The following is a 7782-nucleotide window of genomic DNA, read 5'->3' as shown; positions in this document are numbered from 1 at the left end:
AGAAGTGCATCTTTATTGGTTACTCTCTGAACAACAGAAAGGGTATAGATGCTATAACCCTTCTACTCGTAAGTTTACAGTGAGCAGAGATGTTGTTTTTGATGAGATGAGTAGCTGGTATAAACCAGTAAATGTGATTGATGATGTAGATGCACAAAATGGTAATGTTGCATAGAATTCACAGCAGCAGTCACAAAATATTAGTGGACCTAGAGTGTCCTCTAGCAGTGGTTCAGATTCTTCGCCATGGACAGGCAGATTGAGATCAGGAGAATCTCCCCAAAACAATGCAGATAGTGGTATGCAGGTTTCACGAAAAGGAAAAGAGAAGGTAGATCAGCCCATGTTTGATGTGAATGCAGGTCACTCTTATGTGGGTGGTGAATCCAGTGGCTCACAACAGAGCATTGATGATGAGTTGGGTATTCCTTCTATTGTTACACCTGGAGTTAGGAAGACCAAGGATGTTTTGAGAGCACCTGGGAGTGAACCTACTTTGCGCAGGTCTACCAGAACTAGGTATCCTATGGATAGGCTGAAATATGATGGATTTACAGCCATTTACTATGCCTATATGGTCAAAGTGATATAGGAACCAGAACCCACTTCTTTTGAGCAAGCCATGGGAAATGAAAAATGGGAGAAAGCCATGGATGACGAAATGGATGCCTTGGAAGCAAATGCTACATGGAAATTGGTACCTTTGCCTAAAGATAATAATGCAATTGGTTGTAAGTGGGTTTATAAGGTGAAGCACAATGCAGATGGTTCTGTGAACAGATACAAGGCAAGATTAGTAGTCAAGGGGTATGCACAGACATATGGCATTGATTATGAAGAAACATTCAGTCCGGTTGCAAGGATGGCAACCGTAAGAGCAGTCATTGCTATGGTTGCATCAAAGAGATGGTCTTTGCATCATATAGATGTAAAGAATGCCTTCTTGCATGGTGATTTGCAAGAAGAGGTCTATATGGAGCAGCCACCAGGTTATGTGCATGCTATTCATCCTGAGTTTGTTTACAGGCTGAAGAAAGCCTTGTATGGCTTGAAGCAAGCACCTAGAGCATGGTCTGACAAGATAGGACAGTATCTTGTTACTATTGGCTTTCAGATTTCCAAGGTAGATTTCTCACTTTATGTGAGAAAAACAGAGAAAGGTATTATGTTGCTTGTCATTTATGTTGATGATTTGATTATCACAGGTGATAGTGGTGAAGATATCCTTCATGTGAAAATGCTATTGAAGCAAAAGTTTGAGATGAAGGATTTGGGAGAGCTGCATTATTTCTTGGGCATTGAGATAATTAGATCACCAAGTGGGATATGGCTCTTGCAGAGGCAATATGGATTGGACATGCTATCCAAATATGGGATGACAGGCTGTAAGCCTATTTCAGTTCCTTCACTCGTGATAGGCCAGGGTGACCGTTGTGCATTTATGTCATCGACTTGTTAGCTGTTGATGCAGTTGGTACACCGCCCATGAATAATAGCTAGATGACAGCTATCCTTATCTACTCTAGTTCGTGGCTCAGTTAGTATGCCACCTTAGTTAGTTGAGTTTGGTTTGAGACCCATATATAGGGTTCTTCTATTTCTATGTACTAGAGTTCTTTTTGGCTTACATAACTAAGAAAAGGAAAACTGTTTTTCAGCCTCCACCTTTGTGTGTATTTCCCCATTGTGCAAGCAAGAAAGCTACAAGTGAGACTCCTTCCTTCTCTCCCACAATCTTGACAAGAAATAGCCATTAGTGCTCACTTGAAACGCTTGAAACAATAAGGGGTCCATGGGTCTTGATGGTTGAGTGTGAGCGCCCTCCACATATTGCCGGGACCAACGGATTCAAGCTTGAGCACTTGCATGCCTCATATCGAGCATTGAAGTAAGGGATTCATCCTTGAAATGGAGCTTGAGATAGGTAGGAAGTTTGGGTTTTTTAATCTTCGATACAAGTAAGTATTTTGGTTATTTTGGTTGTTTGATGATTGGAAAAGAAGGGGAAATCATTTCAGTTATTTGCTTTCGATTCTTGTTGTATTTAGCGTAGGTTAGGATTAAGAAATAGGATTGGAAAAGTGTAGGGTTTCCTGCTATAAAATAGGGCACAAATCCTGGTAAATGGGGAAAAAAGAGTGTTTGAAATGATTGATGTCAGCAAGTGAGTGATTGGGGATAGGCAAGACCTTTCCCAAGAAGGGGATTAAGGGCCAAGAGACCATAGAAGAGCTCATTTTTCACCCTAGCATTGAGAGTGAGAGAGAGAGCTTCCATGGGTGATTCGATTCGATCTTCCCATCGGGGAGTTCTTCGCACGCGTCAGGTATATCAAACCCTTCCTCCTATGTCCTTGTTGTGATCTGAAAGTTTGTGTGCCTTGTGATTGCTTGGATCATCGGATTTAACGAAATCATCCTCTACGCTGCCATCATCGTGCACAACACAGCCCATCTGAGTGGCTTGGCTGTGGGTGAAGTCCTAGAATCGGCCCTTAGTCCTCTTGCATTTGGCCAATATGGCCCATCCAAACGGGCAACTCGACCAACACCTTTAAATTCGGCCCTCGACCTTTGCGTCTCAACCCCAGTCTAAACATACCATTCGGCCCTGTTGGGATTCGTGGTCCTCGGCCAACTTGATTTGGGTGCCCAAACCAACTCGGCCATTTTCACTCGGGGCTTTTTGACTTAGCCACGTCCATTCCACCGTTCGAGCCGCAAATTTGGCCATTATTCCTATTTGGCCCTCAACCCCTCCAAATCCACCACTCATCCCCTGGAATTCAAACGAGTTGGGCGGTCGAGCCAGATTTTTGCAAGTTTTTTGGAAAATTGCACCAGACCCAGCTAGATTTCAACCACGCAAACCTTTGTGAGCCATCCCAATGCCTAGAACTCGATTTTGGTGCAAGGAATAAGAGAATTCACAAGATATAGTCGCTTAGCAACTTGAGTAGGTTTTTGAGAGAGTCGGTGCCTTAACAGTAGCCAATGGAGTCATAGACCCCGAAACGAACCTAAAACGAGTAAAACGACATGGCAAGAAACCCTAAAACCTATCAAGAGAGTTAGAAATTGATCGAACAAGCCTATCAGGTCTAAGACAAAACGAGAGTGCGTAAGCCACTTAGACACTTATTCTTCACACTCACCTTGATTTCCAGCACTTGAAGTACACCTAAGAACATTCGAAAGCCTGATTGAGCACAAGTGCATGGAAAAGAACACACACACACATGCTGAATGGAGGTAATTTGAGGATAATATGCAATAATTAAGGAACTCACTTAGATAAAAGAACTTGAAGAAACCCACCAATAGGAGAAGATTCCAAGACATAGATGGGCAATTAGACCCCAACGTAGGACCAAGTGAATAATGACACAGACGTAGATCTACCCAACATGCTTAACCTTATCGACAGCTTGGTGGAGCGTGAGAATGCAACCATGTGAAAAGAAAGCTCAGATTGCAGGCAACACGAGGAACTCGACTTGGGAGTTTTCCCAGAAGTGATTTAGCAGTTGGTAAATAGTTATGAATCTCACGCTCGGTATGAGTATCACGGTAGAATGACAGAAGCCATCATAGCTAACCTAGAGGAGGAAAGGAAGCTAGCCTACAAAGCATTAAAAGGCATAGTGGAATACAGCCGAGACCAACAAACTAGGAGCCTAAGGCAGAACACAGAGATGCAAGAGATACAGCGAGTACTAAACCTAGCAGGCAGGAATCGAACTGACCATGAGAGAGTGCTAGAAGGAGACTTGACACTGAGTGAGCTTCTCATGAAGTGATTGCTAGACAACACAATGGTAGAGCAGAGTGTTGCAGCGTTAGTGAGGTCACTACTAGCAGGGTTAAGGGTAAACCAAGGCTCCAAGAGCCAGTCTAAGATACCAGTTGTTGCTAAGCAACTCGATAAGTACCAGCCCCACAACGTTCTATACAACTTCATAGAGCACTTCGAGCAGGTTTGCGAGGCCAATGGTCTCACCGACTTGACTCAGTGCTCTCAAGCATTTGGGCTTTTTTGACTTGGTACATGAGTCTAGATGCCGCAGAGCGAGCAAACTTCAATGGCCTCAAAAACCTCTTCATTAAGAGATTTTTCGAGCCCGGATACTTTGACAACCTGCTAGTACGACTTATGAATGTCAAGCAGAAAGAAAAAGAGGAAATTCGTGACTATATGACCCATGTGAGGAGTTTCTTCAAGAGAATCCCAATGGGCGAGTGACCAACCAAAAGAGCAGTTTCGACGATACTTATCAATGGAATACGAAATGAGGAGCTTTATAAAGCCTTGGCAGGCAACTTGAGCTTGCAACGAGACACACTAGCTAGGGAGTTCAAAGAAGCCATTCGAGCAGACAACCAACTGAAGGAGAGGAGCTCTAGGAGCTCGAACCAACAAGAGACCAACTCTAGAAGTTCTGAGAGAGCTTTAGCATCCAGCGAAGTGATCAGGCACAAGTACCCAAGATAAGGGAAAGGCCATGGACACCAACCAAGAATTGACATGAAAATGGAAATAGCCAAGATTCAAGAGATGCTAAGATGACCAATGCACCCACACTTCCAATGCGTGTGCTATGGCAGAAACCACTTGCCAGCCGAGTGTCAAGACCCTAGGTCATGACCTTGTCCTAATTGTGGAAGGTTTGGTCATGACGTCACACATTGTAGATTGCCTAGAAGAATTCCGTACTCACAACCATACGGTCAACCTTACCTAACATAGGCCATAACAACTCTTCGGAAGGGAAGCCCCATTGTCCCTTCCCATGCCAAACATCATTAAGTTGGATGTTCCTAGAATGTACATAAATCCTACTAGAATACCTAGACCGCCTGGTCCCTATGTGACCCATTCACTAAGTGAAGCTCCAATCCACTATGTGAAAGAGCCAAATGAGGAAGAGAATTATGTATATCCTTACGTCTCGCACGACGATGAGGGAAACATAGTCATTATGGACTATCGACCAATACCGGTGATGGTGTTAGGTAGGGAACGAGGTAGAGGCCTAAGAGGGCAGACCTAAGAACCAATCAAATGTTGAACTTGCGGTCACCCAAGAAACGTCTCATCATGCTATTCTAAAAGGGAGCAACAAAATAGAGACAAGGCTGACCAAAGGTGCCCTAAGTGCGGAATCACTCATCTCTTTGTTGACTGTCCAAAGTGAAAACCATCCTCGAGCTCGACTAATGTGCGACTCGTCCCACTTGTATTTTTCGGTGTTGAGAATCTCGATGGGGAGGCTACATCTATCCCATTACATGTCATGAAAGTGCAAAAACAAAGCAAGCCGGCATATCACTGCCATGTCCTAGCAATCTTGATGTAGTATTGATAGGAAAGAAGAGCTGTAGGCAAAGGAAGAAGAGACCTAAAGCTAAAGTCACACTCAAAACTAAGAGTGGCACAATGCTACCTGCTGGAAAGAAAGTCCCACCCTCTCGACCAAAATCAAGATCGAGGATCTCTCTAGCATAAGTATGCCAGTCTCACCCCCTCGACCAAAATCAAGAGATGTGACTGTGCCACAAGCAATACTGCTTAGGCAAAGCCTTAATGCTACGGGCGAGTAAATGAGTCACGACCATTGGCCATGGAAATCTGGAATAGGACAAAGACGAGTATCCAAAGACATCCACACCACTTTAGTGACCACCCCTGTGACACTAATCCTGGGAGATCTGCTTAGGTAGCATCTGACCCTATGGTAAGACTTGAAGTAGTGGGATGAAGGATCACGAGAGCAAGTTGCTGCAGACCTACAAGAACATGATACAGAGACACGGATACCAAGTTTGACATTGCACTCCGTGCCTAAGTCCTTGCACGTTAATATTTTTTAGGAAGGCTTTTTGGGAAGGCACCGAGATGCATGCGGTCTTACGGGTCTTAGCCCTAGGTGACAACACAAGGAAAGGGATTGTAGACACAGAGGTGCAAGCGGTCTTACAGGTCTTAGCCCTAGGCAACAACACAAGAAAAGGGATTGTAGACACAGGGGTGGGAGTTAGTGTATTGAGCCACGCAGTGCTCTAGACTTGGGGCAACCCACCTATCGAGATTGTTAGGTTCAATGTCAGATTAGCTAATGGAATGAAAGTGAAGCCATTCAGGGTGCTAAAAAATTGGTTAGTGAAAATTGTAGGAGTCTAATTCTCAGTTGACTTTGTAGTCATGAAGGGAGTGGACTACGATATCCTAATGGGTTGACCCTGGATGCGCAATGCCAAAGTGATCGAAGATTGGGGGAATGGTCTCATCTTCCTAGGAAATAGAACAAAAGTCGTAAGGGTAGAAATGGACTCCTAGAAGACTACACCATTCGACCTTGATGCCATTTCCATGATGCTTAAGGGTGATGCTCAGATAAAGAAATCCTACGGTCCCCTGACTAAGTACATCCCATGTCCTAAAGATGAGCGAGATTGGATGCATGTCCTTGCTACCATCGACCTGCCGTTCTTAGACAATGAGGAGTATGAACAGTCATTAAAATGATCGATAAGCCCAAGGGTACATCCTCGGTACCGGTTTGCATGATGGCAGGAAATCTTTGCAGGAGACCCAACCCTGTCACTTTCCAAGTGCCAAACAACAAGAGGGAACTCTAGGAGATTTTAATGTATTTGACTAGCAAGCTAGCTGGAAATCCAGCAGTAAATTTCAAGCCACTCCAAGATCTCTTAGATGAACCAAGGTGGCAATGGACCAGGGTCCATGACCTAAACCTCATGTACAATTGGACCCTAGTCCCCGATCAAAGACACGAGACATACCAAGACCTAGGAGACGATGAGCAATCAGAAGAAGATGCTTCCGATGACGAATACGAAGACTGCCGCTCCTTCAATGATGACGAGAGTGAGGGTAAGATAGATACCATAGAATATGACACTGAAGGACAAGAGATAGAACAAATACGAGTAGACTCCAAGCCATGATAGAGAAAGAACACCTTCAAGATAGAGCGAGGGGTCATGCGCATGGACTATGACCGTGCTTGGTTTGAACATATAGAAGCCATAGACTTTGAACAAGTAGGTCTAACCCAACCAAGTGCCACATTAATGCTTAGAACAGAGTCACCCTCTGAGTTGCGACCACCGAGAGAGACTACCTCTTCTAGTGAAGATGGGGAGTTTGATTCTGAGTTAGAAGTGAGTTCAGAGAGCGACCTAGAAATACCTAGGCCTTCCAAGGCTAGACGTACCAAGGGGGACCTACCCATCCACCTGAGGCATAGACGGTTAAAGGAAGAAAGGGAAAAATAGCCTAAGGATGCAAGAGCAAACAAACAATGAAAACCACAGGACCTCCCTAGGAGATTTATGAAGTTCAAGAAGGGTGATAGGATAGTGATCTTGCTGGGTGCCAAATGTCAAGGGCAAGCAAGTGAACCCATCGAGGGACCTGACAAAGTCAAGGGGGTGAACCTATCCTAGGAAGGGGAGACACCCTGACCTGTCTTTATTGCCAATGACTTGACAGAGGAAGAGGAGACAAGCCTTGTTTCTCTCTTGCGAGAGTATATAGATGTATTTTCTTGGTCCTTAGAAGAGCTTAAGGGGGTAGATCTGAGTGTAGTGACTCATAACACACCCATGACGTGCCAGACACAATGCCAGTCAAGCAGTAATTGTACCCTATGAATCCAAATCACTCTCATGCGGTCAAGGAAGAGATTGACAAGCTGATGAGAGCAGGATTCATCTACAAAATTAAGTACACAGACTGGGTGTCACCCATAGTCATTGT

This window comes from Lygodium microphyllum, chromosome 24 (genome assembly GCF_053477565.2).
Source record: "Lygodium microphyllum isolate KBCC chromosome 24, Lygodium_microphyllum_v1.1.10, whole genome shotgun sequence".
Lineage (NCBI taxonomy): Eukaryota > Viridiplantae > Streptophyta > Polypodiopsida > Schizaeales > Lygodiaceae > Lygodium > Lygodium microphyllum.
Note: the sequence above shows the minus strand (reverse complement) of the source record.